The sequence below is a fragment of the Raphanus sativus genome, chromosome 1, assembly GCF_000801105.2.
Source record: "Raphanus sativus cultivar WK10039 chromosome 1, ASM80110v3, whole genome shotgun sequence".
NCBI lineage: Eukaryota > Viridiplantae > Streptophyta > Magnoliopsida > Brassicales > Brassicaceae > Raphanus > Raphanus sativus.
The window spans coordinates 7,606,329-7,623,225 of NC_079511.1; the positions used below are offsets into that span (position 1 = coordinate 7,606,329).

General features: G+C 47.6%; 1 pseudogene; it reads left to right on the forward strand.

Moving 5' to 3' along the window:
- Window positions 1-107: 107 nt before the first annotated feature.
- Window positions 108-16,809, forward strand: LOC108855565 (protein SRG1-like; annotated as a pseudogene).
- The last annotated feature ends 88 nt before the right edge of the window (window positions 16,810-16,897 follow it).

Below are 16,897 nucleotides of genomic sequence, written 5' to 3' on the forward strand. Positions count from 1 at the left end.
GAAGACGGAGTTGCTGAAATTGATACATTTATAATAAATTAAAACAGTTTGTGATTGACGATTCCACCCTTCTCGTCCTTACTAATTTACGGGTCGGGTCCGAGAACGTTAGCTGGCTGTGGCTGGTGCACAGCGTGTGGTGCGTGTTGGTTGGTTGGCTGGCGCGTTTCGTCAATCTTGGTGTGAAACGCTTTTGTGTTTCTGTGTTACTGTAGAGTTCTAATGTTTTTCATTAAAAAGGAAAAAAAGTGTACAGTTTTCAAATATTCCTAATTTATGACTTTTATTTGATTAAAAATATTTTTAAAATAAGCATAGTACAATTTCAAGACATGAGTTGTTGTCTACGTAAAAAGAATTTAATTGATATTTTAGGAAAGGAAAATGTATTTATATACGTTGGAAAATATTTAACAACAGTGAGAATGTTATAACTATTAAAAGCCTTTTCTCGGAAAGAAAAAAACAACCCAAAAGTGAATATTTGCACATGAGGACATCATGGAGCGATGAGTGGATCTCAACGTGCTGACAGACTTTCTAACCGCGTTGCGGTGTTTGGGACATTGGCTATGTGGCTCACTTTTATTCGTCATTTTCAGCAATCAATCGACTTTGATGATCTATGCGACACTATATGGTAGCTGGTAACCACAAGAAGACAATGATGTAATATTTATGGCATCTTCCTCCTAAACCAATGTCCATATAATCACAAACTGCAAATAACTCGGTATTTATAGGGGGAAAAGTCAAATCCTTGGTTGGAGTGAACCGCTTGAAACTTCTTTAAAGACGCAATCTTTTTATGGATGAGTCTGTTCATTTTGTCCATATGTTCAATAAAATCCAAAGTAGCTTTCCATAAACCAGATAGAGTTGGTTTTTAGCTTTATCTACATCATTTCCTCTGTTTCATCCAAGAGGAAGCTAAGCCACAATGGAAGCCAAAGGAGAAACTCAGTGGAGCTCTATTATAGTTCCTTCCGTCCAAGAGATGGTGAAGATGAAGATGATCAAGACCGTTCCTCCCAGGTATGTCCAGTCTGACCAGGACAAATCTGGAGTCACCGATGGTTCTGGTCTAATACTCGAGATCCAATCATCGACATGAAGCGGTTGTGTTCTTCCACCGCCATAGACTCACACTCTGAGGTTCAGAAACTCGACTTGGCTTGCAAAGAATTTGGATTTTTTCCAGGCAAAGTCTCTTAACTTTTCTGCTTTACAAAATAACCAATGTTAGACCTCATGTAGAACTTCTTTTAAACTTGTCACGTCTGACGGTCTGAGTTTACTATTTTCTGACAAAACAATCCCCTATTCTTTTTTCTTTACTAAATTAAACCTAATGGAGCATAACACTATATGCTTCAATATTTATTCACTGTGATTATGTATCAATGGTCATTTACTCATTTACAGCTTGTCATTTACTCATTAACAGCTTGTGAACCATGGAATTGACGCAAGTTTCTTGGAGAAAACAAAGTTGGAGACTCATGATTTCTTCAACCTTCCCATGGAAGAAAAGAAGAAGTTCTGGCAGCAACCAGATGAGATGGAAGGTTTCAGACAAGCTTTTGTGGTTTCAGAAGATCAGAAACTCGATTGGTCGGACATGTTTTTCTTTACAATGCAACCTGCTCAATTACGCAAGCCTCACTTGTTCCCCAAGCTACCTTTTCCCTTTAGGTTTTGCATGCATAAAATATGTGTTAAAATTCCTCAACAAATGCTCTCTGTTTACATTTTTTTCTTTTTATGTTCTTCAGAGACACATTAGAGATGTATTCCGCTCAAATGAAGAGCATAGCTAAGACCTTAATAGCGAAAATGGGTGAAGCCCTGCAGATCAGACCTGAGGAAACTGAAGAAAGATTTGGTGATGATATGTTCCAGAGTGTGAGGATGAATTACTACCCTGCTTGTCCAGATCCCCATCAGGTGATCGGTCTAACTCCTCATTCGGATGCGGCCGCACTCACCATACTGTTGCAGGTGAATGACGTTGAAGGTCTCCAAATCAAGAAAGATGGCAAATGGGTTTTTGTTAAACCGCTCCCAAATGCTTTCATTGTCAATGTTGGAGACGTCTTAGAGGTAATTAAAGAAGTTATCAGATTTATGAATGAAGAAGATGAACACTATGTTTACTGTAATTTCATTACTTTCTCCTCTTCTTGTTCTCAGTTACAATAAGAGTTTATTTATACAAGTAATGAAAACCCTAGAGGTTCTAGACAGATGGCAAGATCCTATTCTTCTTCAAAATCAATGGCTGAGAATCTGTTGTACAAACTCACACCATTATCATCTCTGCAACTCAACGTCATCTGTCCTTTGCTTTTGACTCTCTTCTTTTCTTCTTTGAATTCTAACCGTTGCTTGGTCACTTGACTGTCTGGGCTTCTCACTTCTGCATTGGGCTTAGAATACTCGAGGCCCATCTTCTCCTTATCTTTCTCTTTACTGCAAACGGTGTCGCTTAGAGCAGTCTGTTTAATAGTCCCCCTCAAACTTGGTGTAGGTGGTGAGCATACGCCAAGTTTGACTCTGAGCTTGTCAAATGCCGTGTAGGGGAGAGACTTAGTGTATATATCTGCCAGTTGGTGAGAAGCAGGGACATGCTTAACGATGAGAGCTTTCAAAGCAACTCTCTCGCGCACATAGTGATAGTCAAGCTCAAAGTGCTTGGATCTCTTATGAAACCGAGGATTAGCAGTCAAGTGAACCGCTGACAAGTTGTCACAGTATAGTTCCGGAGTTTTAAACACAGGAATCCCCATCTCCCTCATGATGGAGCACAACCAACTGAGCTCTGACGCTGTCTCAGATAATGACCGATACTCTGCCTCTGTTGAGCTTCTAGACACAGTCGGCTGCTTCTTTGAGGACCAGGAGATGATGTTGTTGCCAAGGAAGGTGCAGAAGCCTCCCGTTGATCTCCTGGTTTTCGAACATCCGGCCCAGTCACTGTCACTGTAGGCGCGGATGGTGAAGTCTGTCTGTTTACTGAAGTTGATGCCCAGTTGAGAGGTTCCTTTCACATAACGCAACAGGCGCTTCAAGTTGTTGAAGTCAGCAACAGACGGAGCATGCATCTGTTGACATATATAGTTGACGGAGAACTGTATATCAGGTCTGGTTAGAGTGAGATACTGCAGTTTTCCCGCGAGACTTCGAAAATAGCCTGGATTCTCGAAGGGACGATCTTGGTGAGGTACTTTGTTCAGTTGGATAGGTAATGGTGTGGCCACTGCATTGCAATCGCTCATCCCTGCAGCTTCCAAAATATCGAGGGCATATCTTTCTTGAGATATGAATAGACCGCCATCGTGAAACTTGGCTTGAATTCCCAAGAAGTAGCTCATCGGACCAAGATCCTTCATTCGAAACTGAGTGTGTATGTCTTTGAGAAACCTCTGCTGAACTTCAGAGTTATTTCCTGTCACCAACATATCATCAACATATAATAGAAGCATGATAACATCTTTACCCTTTGAGTACACAAACAGAGACGCATCTTTGATGCAACAACTGAATCCAAAATCCAATAGGTAGTTGCTGAACTTATCAAACCAGGCTCGCGGCGACTGTTTCAGTCCATATAGAGATTTGTGGAGATGGCACACGTGCTCTGGTTTTGACGCATCAACGAACACAGCCGGTTGTTTCATATATACAGTCTCTGCTAGCTCTCCGTGAAGAAACGCATTGGACACATCCATTTGCTTGATATCCCAGCCTAAAACCGTAGCTGTGTGAAGTACTAAACGTACGGTGGCTGTTCTAACTACAGGGCTAAATGTCTCCCAGTAGTCTACTCCTTCCTCCTGACCACAACCTTGAACAACAAGACGTGATCTGAGCTTCTCCACCTTTCCTTCCGCATTCAGTTTCTTCTTGTGTAGCCATTTGTTACCAAGAACATGCATCTCTGGCTTGTAAGGTACCAAAGACCATGTATTAGTGATCATACAGTTGTCGTATTCCTCGTGCATAGAGTTGTTCCAGCCGGGGTGACTAAGAGCTTCTGCTACAGACTTCGGCTCAGGACAAGAGTCTTTTACAGTTAACAAGGCGTAGCGAGGGTTGGGTTTGATGATCCCTGCTTTGGCTCTTGTCACCATACTATGTCATGTAGTTCTCTGAAGCTGAGTTTGACTTGGGGTTGTCGTTATTGTAGGAGTAGCTGATGGTGCTCCAGTGTCTGCAGAGATACTTGACGAGGTTGGACTAGGTGGACTTTGCGTTGAGTGACTTTGCGTAGGAGCTTGTGGCTTGTGACGCAGTCGAGTAGTTGCAACTGGACCCACTGGTGGTGTCTGATCATTGCCGTCTTGTTGAGGCTGAGCAGAGGCAGTCTGACTTTTGTACCACGCTTCCATTAAAGCAGTATTAGCAGGCGCTTGAAGATGTTTGTATGAATTTGAGTAAGGGAAGTCACTTTCATCAAATGTGACATGCCTACTAAGGTAGACTCTTCCGGTTGAGGGGAGTAAGCACCTGTAGCCTTTGAACTTATCACTGTAACCCAAGAAGACACACTTCAGTGACCTGGGATCAAACTTGTTCTTTGAGTAGTCTCTGAGTGTAGGATAACAGGCGCACCCAAATACTTTCAAAGCAGAGTAAGCTGGAGCTCTTTTGTACAGGATCTCATGCGGGCTCAGTGTCTTGTCCAAAGCACTGTGGGGTAACCTGTTGCTCAGATAATTTGCTGTAAAGAAAGCCTCGACCCAAAACTTATGAGGCACTCGACTTTGAAACAGCAGTGACAGTCCAATCTCAACAATTTGTCTGTGTTTCCGTTCTGCCAAACCATTTTGTTGTGGCGTATGAGGGCAGGAAATAAGCTGTTGTATCCCATTTTGTTGCAGGTGAAGAAGGAATTGATTACTAATAAATTCTCCACCACCATCACATTGAAATGATCCAATCTTAGTACAAAGGAGATTCTGAACCAACGCTTGGAAAGCAACAAAAACAGAGAAGAAATCCGACTTCTGTTTTAAAGGAAACAACCAGCTATTCCTAGAGTAGTTATCAACGAAGACTACATAGTATTTAAACCCTTGGACAGAGGTAACCGGAGCTGGACCCCAGAGGTCGCAGTGGATCCGTTCAAGAGGTCTTGAGGCAACAAACGTTGAAGCTTCAAACGGTAGTCTTGCACTCTTGCCCATCTTGCACGCTTCACAGTGAGACTTGGAGCTTTTATTGATCAAGATTGTCCTACTAGATGATAGTTGTTGGAGAGTATGAGGATTGGGATGCCCCAGCCGCTGATGCCACACTTCGTCACTCGCAGCAACTTGTCTGGTTGTGAAGAATGCTTGAAGCGCTGGATTCCTCAACCTATACAGTCCATTAGTGTTTCTTCCCCTGAGTAGAACCTTCTTGGTTCCCTTATCATAGACAAGAACGTTGTCACAATCAAAGTTAAAGCCACAAGGGTAATCCTTTGTGAACTTTGACACAGAGAGAAGTGGTTTGGCAATATTAGGACAGACCAAGACATCGTTGATAGGAATCTTACCAGAGGTTGAAGCTATGCTTGTCGAACCAGTGTGAGTGATTGGTAAGAACTCCCCATTTCCTACCATAACCGAGTCGGACCCAAGATATGGCTGAGCGTTCTGAAGATGAAGCGGTGAGTTGGTGATGTGTGCCGAAGCTCCAGTGTCTGGGAACCACTCGTGACTCCCAACTTCAGCGAAGTCAGACATCCTTAGAGCTGCAAGAGCGTTGTGGATCTCATCACTCTGAAAGGAGTTGTCGAAGCGGTGCTAGCATCTCATCGCAACATGACCAGGTTTACCACATATTTGACACACTGGTCTAGCTTCACTATCAGCCGAAACAGAGGATCTTGAGGAGACAGTGTGGGAACCGAAATTCGCACTGTCGATTTTAGTTAATGTTAAAACGTAGGAAAACTAAGTTGACCTAGTTTTCCCCGAGGATCCCGGCTATCTGCTGGGCCACGCACGACAGAGTTAAGACAAGTCTAATTTGAGGATAAATACGCAAAATAAGTAGAGCAAAAAGAAAGAATCTTATTTCCGAATCTGCGGAGAGCGTTTGGACAACAGGTCGAGATCTCGGCCGCAAGAGCTGTCGATCGTCGCTAGTCTCGAATCCTAGATCTAACCTAGTTGAGTCGCAGCTCGCTAAAAAAGGAAATAAGCGCCTAAGTTCTAAATTGCTCTGGGTTGGTTTCTTTCTTCTGATTTCGGATCCCCCTTCCTCTGCTCCTAGCATTGCTTATATACTCCCATAGGACGGTCTATCTTTGATGGGCTGAGTCTGCCGTGGGCTGGACTTTTTCCATTTTCGTCGGCTTTCGTGCTTATCGGGAAAGTTGACATTTATCTTTTCGGAAAGTTGTCATTTATTTTTCTGGAAGTTTAACTTTTATCTTGTCAGGCAAAGATAATCGTAAACCGCCGCATCCATCCTTTTAGAAAATCGTAAACTAGCTGTCCGATCGGAGTTGGCCCCTTTCGGGCCGTATTCCGACCTTCCGCCGTTTTTCCACGATTTCTCTGAAAGGATGCTCCTACTTGGATGTCAAGTCTTTCGGAAGATCTTCGATTCATTGCTAAGGCGAATGGCGTTGTAAGATAACCATCACCGTTTTATACGAAGTCTTCCTATCCGTTGACGTCTTAGGGGTTTTTAGAAATCCCGGAACAGAGAAAGGGTTTTATTTGTAAGGACTCGGAAAGTCGCGAAACACGGATTTCTGGCGACCCGGAGGTTTGGAACTTACGCACGAAGACCAGCCGTCCGAAGACCCGAGCCAGCACGGGGCTAGCCGCCCGGCGACCACGGCCAGCACGGGCGCTAGCCGCCGGCGGCCACGGCCAGCACGGGGCTAGCCGCCCGGCGGCCACGGCCAGCACGGGCGCTAGCCGCCGGCGGCCACGGCCAGCACGGGGCTAGCCGCCCGGCGGCCACGGCCAGCACGGGCGCTAGCCGCCGGCGGCCACGGCCAGCACGGGGCTAGCCGCCCGGCGGCCACGGCCAGCACGGGCGCTAGCCGCCGGCGGCCACGGCCAGCACGGGGCTAGCCGCCCGGCGGCCACGGCCAGCACGGGCGCTAACCGCCGGCGGCCACGGCCAGCACGGGGCTAGCCGCCCGGCGGCCACGGCCAGCACGGGCGCTAGCCGCCGGCGGCCACGGCCAGCACGGGGCTAGCCGCCCGGCGGCCACGGCCATGTTCGGTGTTGGCTGCTCGGTTCCTTCGGCGTGTTCGTGTTTCTCGTGTTTTTAGTTTTCCGTAGGTCTTTCCTTGTGTAGAAAATGTTTCTAGTAGTTGGTTTCGAGACGATGAATCTCGAACTTAATCTTTTCTTAAGGTTTCTCGATTAACAATTGGTCTCTCGAGGTTGCTTTAACATTTTTCATGTTTTTCCGAGACTTTCGGACATCGATTTCGTCTTGACCGATTTTGACCCCAACAGTTAGCCCCCCAGCTAGCTAGGAGCCGTAGGGTTCGTAGGTCCTAGCTTGCAGTATGGCTCGTGAGGAAAGTATGGAGATGAAATCGTGCCGAAGGTCGGGGTGAATAGTAAAAATTTTGCCTATAAAGACTTGTGAATTCTTTACCATTCTTACTTCACCCAAGATTCTCAAGTCAATCTCTCTCTTGCAAATTCTCTCTCTGCTTTTTAAGAAAAGAATGACTTCAAGATTGAAAACCTCGAAGAGGCAGTCTCGCTCGTCCTCGGATAGTTTTCATGCTGAGGAAGAAAATCCGAAGCCCGAGGTTTCAGAGATCAACAGGAACGCGTACTGCGATGCTGTCTTTGGCACTGATGCTCCCCTTCCCGTGATCCCGATTCCCCGGCGACCCCTGAGGGCGCGTGGAGAGATCGACTCGCCGAGCGAAGTGTCTCCCGAGTATCTCGAAACTCTGCGAGAGTATTATGGAGTTCCGGAGGGAGTCGTGTTCCGCATTCCCTGCGGGAATGAGAGTTCGGAGCATCCTCCGGAGGGTTACTTTACTTGTTATGAGGCGTTCTTGACGCTATGTCGATTGTGGTTCCCAATCCCTGGGGTCATCGTTCAGGCCCTTGACCGTTTCGGAATCTCAATCAGCCAGCTGAACGTGTCAGCTTTGGAGAGCTGGCTCGGCGTGGTGATTCTGAGTTACGAGTTAGGGATAGATCTTAGCCCTGCCGATTTCGAGGGATTATGGAACTCCAAGGCGACGAGTATCAATGGAGTTTACTCCATGAAGGCGAGGACCAACTTTTCGGTGATCCATGGAGTCACCTCGCACGCCAAGGATTATGTCGATCGTTTCTTTTTTGTGAGGATAGACGGAGAGTCTGTTGAGGAAGGCTTTCTCCATCTATTCCCGACGGAATGGCTGTACCAGCGAGGTAAAATTATTGCATCCCTTCTTTTAACATTCAAAAGACGAGTATTGAACGTGTGTGTTTTTTTTTTTTTTTTTTTTTTTTTTTTTTTTTTTTTTTTTTTTTAGAGAACAGGTGTCTCGCGCATGTTCCCTTCGATCTTGCGGTGAGGAGGGATCTTTTTAGGTCGAGGCCTTGTTCCTGGAACTCCTTCACTCTCGACCGGATTCGAGGGGCGGTCGCGCTTTTCCGATCGCGAGGTGGTACTCGTCCCTGCGTCAACGATAGGTCCTACGTTTTTGCCCCTTTAAGGCAAAGGCGGAGACCTCGTAAAGATAAAGGGATCGCTTTTGATTCCTCGTCGGGAGATGGCGCGACGCCGAGATACGACCCCGGCTTTACCTCGGAGAGTCGGGATGTTCCTCCTCCGGGTGACTTCTTTGACGAACTCCCTCCGGCGTTTTCCCGTGACGAGTCTTTGGACAACGAGGAAAGGGACAAAGTGACTGCGGAGGGTGCTCGCTTGGTCAACGAGGTTTGTTCTCGAAACTCGAGTTACTTCTCTTTTCTTTTTATTTGACCTTGGCTTCTTTGCAGGCCGTGAGAGTTTGGAATGCATCGATTGATGGGAGTTTCCGCACCGCCCGGTTGGCCCGTTTTAAAGCGGAGGAAACGGCAAGGGAGTTTGCTAAGTATCGATTGGAAATGGAGGAGCAAAATCGCCGGCAAGCCGAAATCCAAGCTCGAGCCCTCGTTCGCGCGGAGAGGAGCGGACGGAGAAGAGCTGCCGCCGAAATGAACCGAAGGGCTGAAATTTTTTCTACTGAGTTCGAAGCTTACAAAGAGGCTCAGGACTTTGTAGGTGATTTTCGCGAGTGCCGTGGTTCGGTCGGTACCCTCGGCAAGATGCAGCGTGGGGCTTCTCTATTTCCGGCGAACTCGCCACGATGGACAGCTCGATGAGGATATGTGCCAACGCCGAATCCTTTGTTCCCCCAATTGAAGGAAGAATCCGAGAACTGTGGAATCCTATCCAGGTTTCGGAGGATACGGCGGATGTAGGAGAGGGTCCAAACGCAGGCGACGGGGATGAGGAGGTTGATCAGCCCGACTCTTCGTTCGGAATATCTCTAACCGACTGCTATGAATTTGATTATAACTTATGATTTGGCCAAGTGTGGCCGTTTGTATATATGTGTTGCGATCCTTAGGAGGTCGCATGACTTTATGTTTTTCGGGATCGGCCGTTGGTGGCTTTCGGATCCCTGTTATAAATATTTTTTACGAGCTATGCGTTTTGATTTATACTTTCGTCAAGTGTAGAGGGTTCGAATACGCGTAGTCACTTCGCATTCAATCTCTTCTTTTTGTCGCTAGGTCCGTAGGTTACTTTGTAGCGAACGTTAGGTTTGTAAGCGATAAGAGGCAACTTTTGGGATCTCGTATTCTGGATACTTATGCCTGTGAGATGTCTTAGATACCAGCAAGGCTGGGTTTAGGGCACGACCTAGGTCTACTTTTGGACTGAAGCTGTGCGATGACAAATCGGCTTTCGTTTTGCTTGTTTGCGATTTCGACCTGACTCGTACCGTTCTAGAATCTGCGAAGTGCTTATCGGCTTATATGATTCGTTTGGATACGAGTCGAGCTACTTCCTTTACGAAGAGCTAACCAAAATTTGGATTTCTTGTATAGCGCGCTATGATATCCTTGTCGGATGTAAAAGGACTCCGTTAGAAGCCGGACTACGAATTTGATTGAGTGAAACGTTTCTGTATTTTTCCGTCGGGGCCAATCGACGGAAATAGTTTTTAGAGTCGCGGATGGACTGTTTAGTGGAGTTTTTAGAGTCGCGGATGGACTGTTTGGAGGAAAATGGAGAATCGAGACCTTTTGGGAACTAACGACGTCTCGCGTTCTTTAAAGATGTGATTTTCGTTTTCCTTAATGTTTATGCGTTGAGTAAGCATTTGAATCAAAAGGATTTATCATTTATAATGTAGACTACATGCGAAAAGTGTTTTTGCGGGAGTACAAGGATATCCGTTCCCATCTTCCCCCCCCCCTTTTTGGCGAGGGGGATAGCTGAACTCATCGGGTTGCGATGAGCTGCCTACGTACCTCTTGCGAGGATCAAGCCATCTCGTAGTTCTGCTTCTATCACGGTTGTTATTACTCCACGATTTCCGGCGCCTTGACTGTTTCAGCTAAGTCGGCGGTCGCGTCGGGAGTTGGATCATCCGTTTTTTCGGCGACGGCCTCGAGGATTTTTCCAGTATCCTGAGTTGTGGCCTGTTCGGATAAATCCGAGTTGCTTTTTGCTGAGTTCTCGGAGGTACTCAGGTTCTTCTTTGTTCGCTTCGGGTTAGCTACTGGGGCGTTCCGATTGCTGCGAAGTTTGTGTTCGGCTAGGAAGCAGAGTCGCGACTGTTTTTGGCTTCCCCAGATTACCGCTGTTCCAGTTGGTGTTGGAAATTTGACGCCGAGATGGTAAGTGGACGGGACTGCCTTCATGGCATTTATCCAAGGAGTTCCCATTATGGCGTTATAGATAGCCGGGTTATCCACTACCGCGAATTCGACAATCTTCGTGACTTCTTTAGCCATGACCGGGAGTCTGATTTTTCCGAGGGTCATGGATGTGACGCCCGAGAATCCAGTTAGTGGTCTTGGCTCTGGGATGACTTCTCCGAGGGGTATGTTCATCCTCTGCAGAGTATCGCGGAACATGATATTCACCGTGCTTCCTGTGTCGATGAGGATGCGGCCGACTTCGAGATCTTGAATCACCAAGTCGATGACCAGAGGATCGTAGTGGGGTTTATCGAGTCCGGTTGTATCCTGTTCCTCGAAGGTGATCGCGTGACTGGGAACGTCGTCCTCCGGACACCATCCGGGGCTTGTCTCGGCCTTCCGTCCGTAGGCTTTGATCGACGACACAGAGTCCTGGTAAAAATGCGATCCTCCGATGACCATGTTGATCCTTTGGCGGTTGTTGTTGTTTCCTTCGCCGTCTTGTCTCCGTTCGCGTTTTTCGCCCGATTGAGTTCCAGGAGCGTTATTGGGATTGGCTCCGTCGGTCCTCGGCGGACGGTCAGAATCTAGGACCAGGTCTTTCATGCTCTTGACCGTTGCTAGTTTGCCGTCGAGCAGCTTCATAATGAGTCTAGCGCCGAGGACTTTGCAGTTGGCGGTGGAGTGACCTCTCGTCTGATGGAACTCGCAGCTGGAATTGTCCTTGTACGAGTTCCGCGTCCAGGTGTTTCCGGAGGTCCTTCCTTGTTCGGAATTAACGGCGTAATTATGTTCGCCTTGGACGTCTTCCCCCTCGTGGTGGACGTACTTGTCGTTACGAGAGGTTTTCTTCTTGCCGGACGCTTTCGATGGTCCATGCTTTTGTGCTAGGATTTTCATCTCTTCTTCCATGATGATGAAATCCGTTGCCTTGTGGAGGGTATCTTGGATGGTGCGTGGCCTTTCCAGAGAAATCCACTTTCGGAATTTTGACTTGTACCAGAGGTTCTTCCTCAGGGCGTCGATGGCGACTCTATCGCTGAGGCCTGTTACCCTGGACATCACGAGTTTGAACCTCTTTATGTAGTCGCGGAGCGGTTCGTCTTCCTTTTGAATTAGGCTCCAAAGGTCCACGTCGGAAGTTTCCCTGTCCATGAACATGGAAAATTGCTTCAGAAAAGCTGAAGCAAGCTGGCGGAAACTTCCGATGGAGTTTCTTTTCAAGCGTGAGAACCATTCGAGCGCAGCACCTCTGAGGTTCTCGACGAACAGGAGACAGCAGCCGACATCCTTTTCCCGCTCCGGAAGTTTAGACCTTGCCATTGCAATCTGGAAAGACTGCAGATGTGCCTTTGGATCTGTGGTTCCATCGTAGGTGGGAAGCTTTATTTTCCCAGGATCCGAGACTCGCGCCTCCGTGATTCGAGAGGTGAACGGGGTTTTTCTCGATTCCTCGAGGAGCAGGTCGATCTCGGGGGCAGTGCTGGTCGCGTGGTGAATCTGCGATTTTACCGCTTTCACCTCGGCTGCAGTTTTGGCGATGTACTCACGCAGATCGTGAATCTCGCTGGTGCCGTTTGCGCTCTTTTGTCTACGCTGGCGGCGATAGGCCCGAGTCTGGTCCTCAGCCAGCCTTTCTTGCTCTGACCAGTAGAGGTCTTCTTCCTCTTCTGTCATGGGTTTTTCGAAGGCTGCCGCTAGTCGAGCTGACTGACTTCGGGTCCTTCTGTGGTGGACGTCGGCGTCTTCGTCGGACGGATCCGACTGATCGCTGACATCCAGATTGATTCTTTCGACGTCGTCTCCTTCGTTGTCCCTTATGGGAGGTGGAAGGTTGTCCGTCGTTTTCTTCTGTCCCGTCGGAGTGGTATCATTGGGGATGAGTTCCGGGGATTTTCTGGTAGCATCTTTTTCTTGATCTCCGGGAGTTCCGAAGTCAAGCCTCCTGACACGCCTCACTTTGGTGGATCCGCGCGGGAGTTTGCTTTTCGCCGTTAAGGTATTGACCTGTTTAGCGAGTGAAGCCATTAGTTTTTCCTGTTCTTCCGACCGTTTCTGGGCGGTGGCGAACAGTTCCTTCATCTGGTCCAGCATCGCGGTGTTTGCCTCGGCAGTGACCGTTGATACGTTTCCAGCAGGAGTTTTCTCAGCGTTGACATCGACGGTTGGTCCGTCGTGTGTTTGCTTTTCTGCGTCAACAGACATGCTTGACTGGGCGTGCGTAGTTGCGAGAAAGATAAAGCCGTGAATCCCCCTCCTTCTAGCGCCAAACTGTGGGAACCGAAATTCGCACTGTCGATTTTAGTTAAGTTAAAACGTAGGAAAACTAAGTTGACCTAGTTTTCCCCGAGGATCCCGGCTATCTGCTGGGCCACGCACGACAGAGTTAAGACAAGTCTAATTTGAGGATAAATACGCAAAATAAGTAGAGCAAAAAGAAAGAATCTTATTTCCGAATCTGCGGAGAGCGTTTGGACAACAGGTCGAGATCTCGGCCGCAAGAGCTGTCGATCGTCGCTAGTCTCGAATCCTAGATCTAACCTAGTTGAGTCGCAGCTCGCTAAAAAAGGAAATAAGCGCCTAAGTTCTAAATTGCTCTGGGTTGGTTTCTTTCTTCTGATTTCGGATCCCCCTTCCTCTGCTCCTAGCATTGCTTATATACTCCCATAGGACGGTCTATCTTTGATGGGCTGAGTCTGCCGTGGGCTGGACTTTTTCCATTTTCGTCGGCTTTCGTGCTTATCGGGAAAGTTGACATTTATCTTTTCGGAAAGTTGTCATTTATTTTTCTGGAAGTTTAACTTTTATCTTGTCAGGCAAAGATAATCGTAAACCGCCGCATCCATCCTTTTAGAAAATCGTAAACTAGCTGTCCGATCGGAGTTGGCCCCTTTCGGGCCGTATTCCGACCTTCCGCCGTTTTTCCACGATTTCTCTGAAAGGATGCTCCTACTTGGATGTCAAGTCTTTCGGAAGATCTTCGATTCATTGCTAAGGCGAATGGCGTTGTAAGATAACCATCACCGTTTTATACGAAGTCTTCCTATCCGTTGACGTCTTAGGGGTTTTTAGAAATCCCGGAACAGAGAAAGGGTTTTATTTGTAAGGACTCGGAAAGTCGCGAAACACGGATTTCTGGCGACCCGGAGGTTTGGAACTTACGCACGAAGACCAGCCGTCCGAAGACCCGAGCCAGCACGGGGCTAGCCGCCCGGCGACCACGGCCAGCACGGGCGCTAGCCGCCGGCGGCCACGGCCAGCACGGGGCTAGCCGCCCGGCGGCCACGGCCAGCACGGGCGCTAGCCGCCGGCGGCCACGGCCAGCACGGGGCTAGCCGCCCGGCGGCCACGGCCAGCACGGGCGCTAGCCGCCGGCGGCCACGGCCAGCACGGGGCTAGCCGCCCGGCGGCCACGGCCAGCACGGGCGCTAGCCGCCGGCGGCCACGGCCAGCACGGGGCTAGCCGCCCGGCGGCCACGGCCAGCACGGGCGCTAACCGCCGGCGGCCACGGCCAGCACGGGGCTAGCCGCCCGGCGGCCACGGCCAGCACGGGCGCTAGCCGCCGGCGGCCACGGCCAGCACGGGGCTAGCCGCCCGGCGGCCACGGCCATGTTCGGTGTTGGCTGCTCGGTTCCTTCGGCGTGTTCGTGTTTCTCGTGTTTTTAGTTTTCCGTAGGTCTTTCCTTGTGTAGAAAATGTTTCTAGTAGTTGGTTTCGAGACGATGAATCTCGAACTTAATCTTTTCTTAAGGTTTCTCGATTATCAATTGGTCTCTCGAGGTTGCTTTAACATTTTTCATGTTTTTCCGAGACTTTCGGACATCGATTTCGTCTTGACCGATTTTGACCCCAACAGACAGAGGAGGCTGAGGAGAGATGCTGGGGAAAGCCTCTTCCTCTAGTGGTGAAGAAGTTGTTTCTTCTACCACGCCCGCCTCTGTTCCTTCCAAAATAGGGTCTTCCTCTGGTGGTGTTGAAGGCTAGGTGTGGTGTTACTCCTGGTTCCGCAGCGTAGCTCTGAAGTCTGTCGTCAAATGCTGTGAGTCTAGGAACGATGTCTTCAAACGTAGGGGTCACGGCAGCATCCATTGTCCCCTCAATACTTGTCTTGATGGGTTCATATTCTTTTCCTAGGCCCAACAGAGCAGCAAAGATCTTCATGCGTTCAGGTACTGGACTTCCAATAGAAGCAAGTTGGTCACAAATGGTTTTAATCTCTCGGAGATAGTCAGCCATGGACTTCTGTTGCTTGGAAGTGGTTTGAAGTTTGCGCTGTAGCTCAAAGAGACGAGAGGAAGTTGCTCTGTTGTAGTGGCTAGCCAAGGATGTCCAGATTTGCTTCGATGTAGTGCAGTCAATGACCACACTCTGTATTTCTTCAGCTAAAGATCCGAGGAGCCATGACTGCACCACTTGGTCTGTTTGGAACCATAGCGCATAGTCAGGGTTTGGAACTGGAGTTGTGATGCCGTTGATTCCAGGTACGTTGAGAGTTGTGACCGGCGGTGGCATGGAGCCAGTGACAAACCCTAGAAGGCCTTGGCCGTTGAGGAAAGCCTCAAACTGCCGCTTCCAGAGAATGTAGTTCTTGTCGGTAAGTTTAAGAGAAACTGAGTGGACTATGTCCAGAGTCGGAGGCGTGTAAGGTTCCATCGCCATAGCTCTGAACCCAGGCTGCCATTGTTGCAGCCATTCTCTCAAAACTTTTATGATATTAATATAATCTTTGTGTTCTTGAAGACAAGTCTAAAGCTTTCATTTCTCTTTATTTTTTTGCACTCAATAAAGCTTTAACAAGCTATTTCATTTCAAGTTTAATAATATCTTCAAGACAAATCTATCTAGTTTCATAAATGTTCTCATGGTATCAGAGCACCAGGGAGTAAATCCTGGGCTCTATGGTTTTTGTTCTCACCAGTTTTTAACTTACGACCAATCTGTACCACTAAAGCTCCAACCTTTCTCGTTTCTGTCCATCCAAGCCCAAAGAAGAAGTCTTGTACTTTTCAGTCATAACCCTATTATATCACAACTTCAAACACAAGTTACTTTTCCATCACTAAAGCTCCAAGAGAAACAAGACTCGAGCTTTTCTCTGGGAAGAGTCTCACACGCTTCTACTTCAAAAGGGAGACCGGTTTGTTCGTTTGTTAACGTCATTGGCTTTCCGAAGCTTCAAGTCAGATCCGACCAGACGAGTTTTGATTCTCTTTCAACGTTGTGGTGTCTCAAAAGAAGGGGGGCGAGAACAGTTGTTCAAGATGTTGTGAAGCTTTAGACAGGTCTCGGAATGGACAGAGAAGAATGAAGACTTATTCAGTTTCCTTACCGCTTATCTACGGTGTCGCTTAGAGCAGTCTGTTTAATAGTAATAAGCCATATTATATGGAAAGAAAGAGAGAGAGATGATTTGGTGAACTAACCCAGTTTTGGTACTGGTGATGTAGATCATAACGAACGGGATATACAAAAGCATCGAGCATCGCGTAGTGGTGAACTCCGAGAAAGAAAGGCTGTCTTTTGCGACATTTCATAATCCAGGACTGAATAAAGAAAATTTTCCAGCGAGAAGCCTCGTTGAAAAGCAAAAAAAGTGTGCAAAATTCAAAAGCCTGGTAAGTAAAGACTACTTAAAGGGCTTGTTCTCCCGTGAACTCTACGGGAAATCTTACCTCGATGCAATGAGAATCTAAGGGGAAAGGATATCTCGTTGCCCAAGAAACTCTGCCTTCTCCCGACTAGTCCATGTCTCTGTTTCTGTTTCTGTTTCTCTCTTGTCTTTGGTTTATCTATTAGATATTATACAACCAGTGAATATAGCTTGTAGTTTGGTATCATAAGATCATAGCTTGTAGTTTTGGTAGCATAAAGCCATAGGTTGTACTTCTTCGTTATTTAGCGTTAGTGTTCCTTGAAAATACTTGTGTAAGAATAGTAGCACATGTCACTCAACTTTCCAATAATAGTCAAATTATGTGTTAGTGTGGAATTAAACATTGCATTTAATCA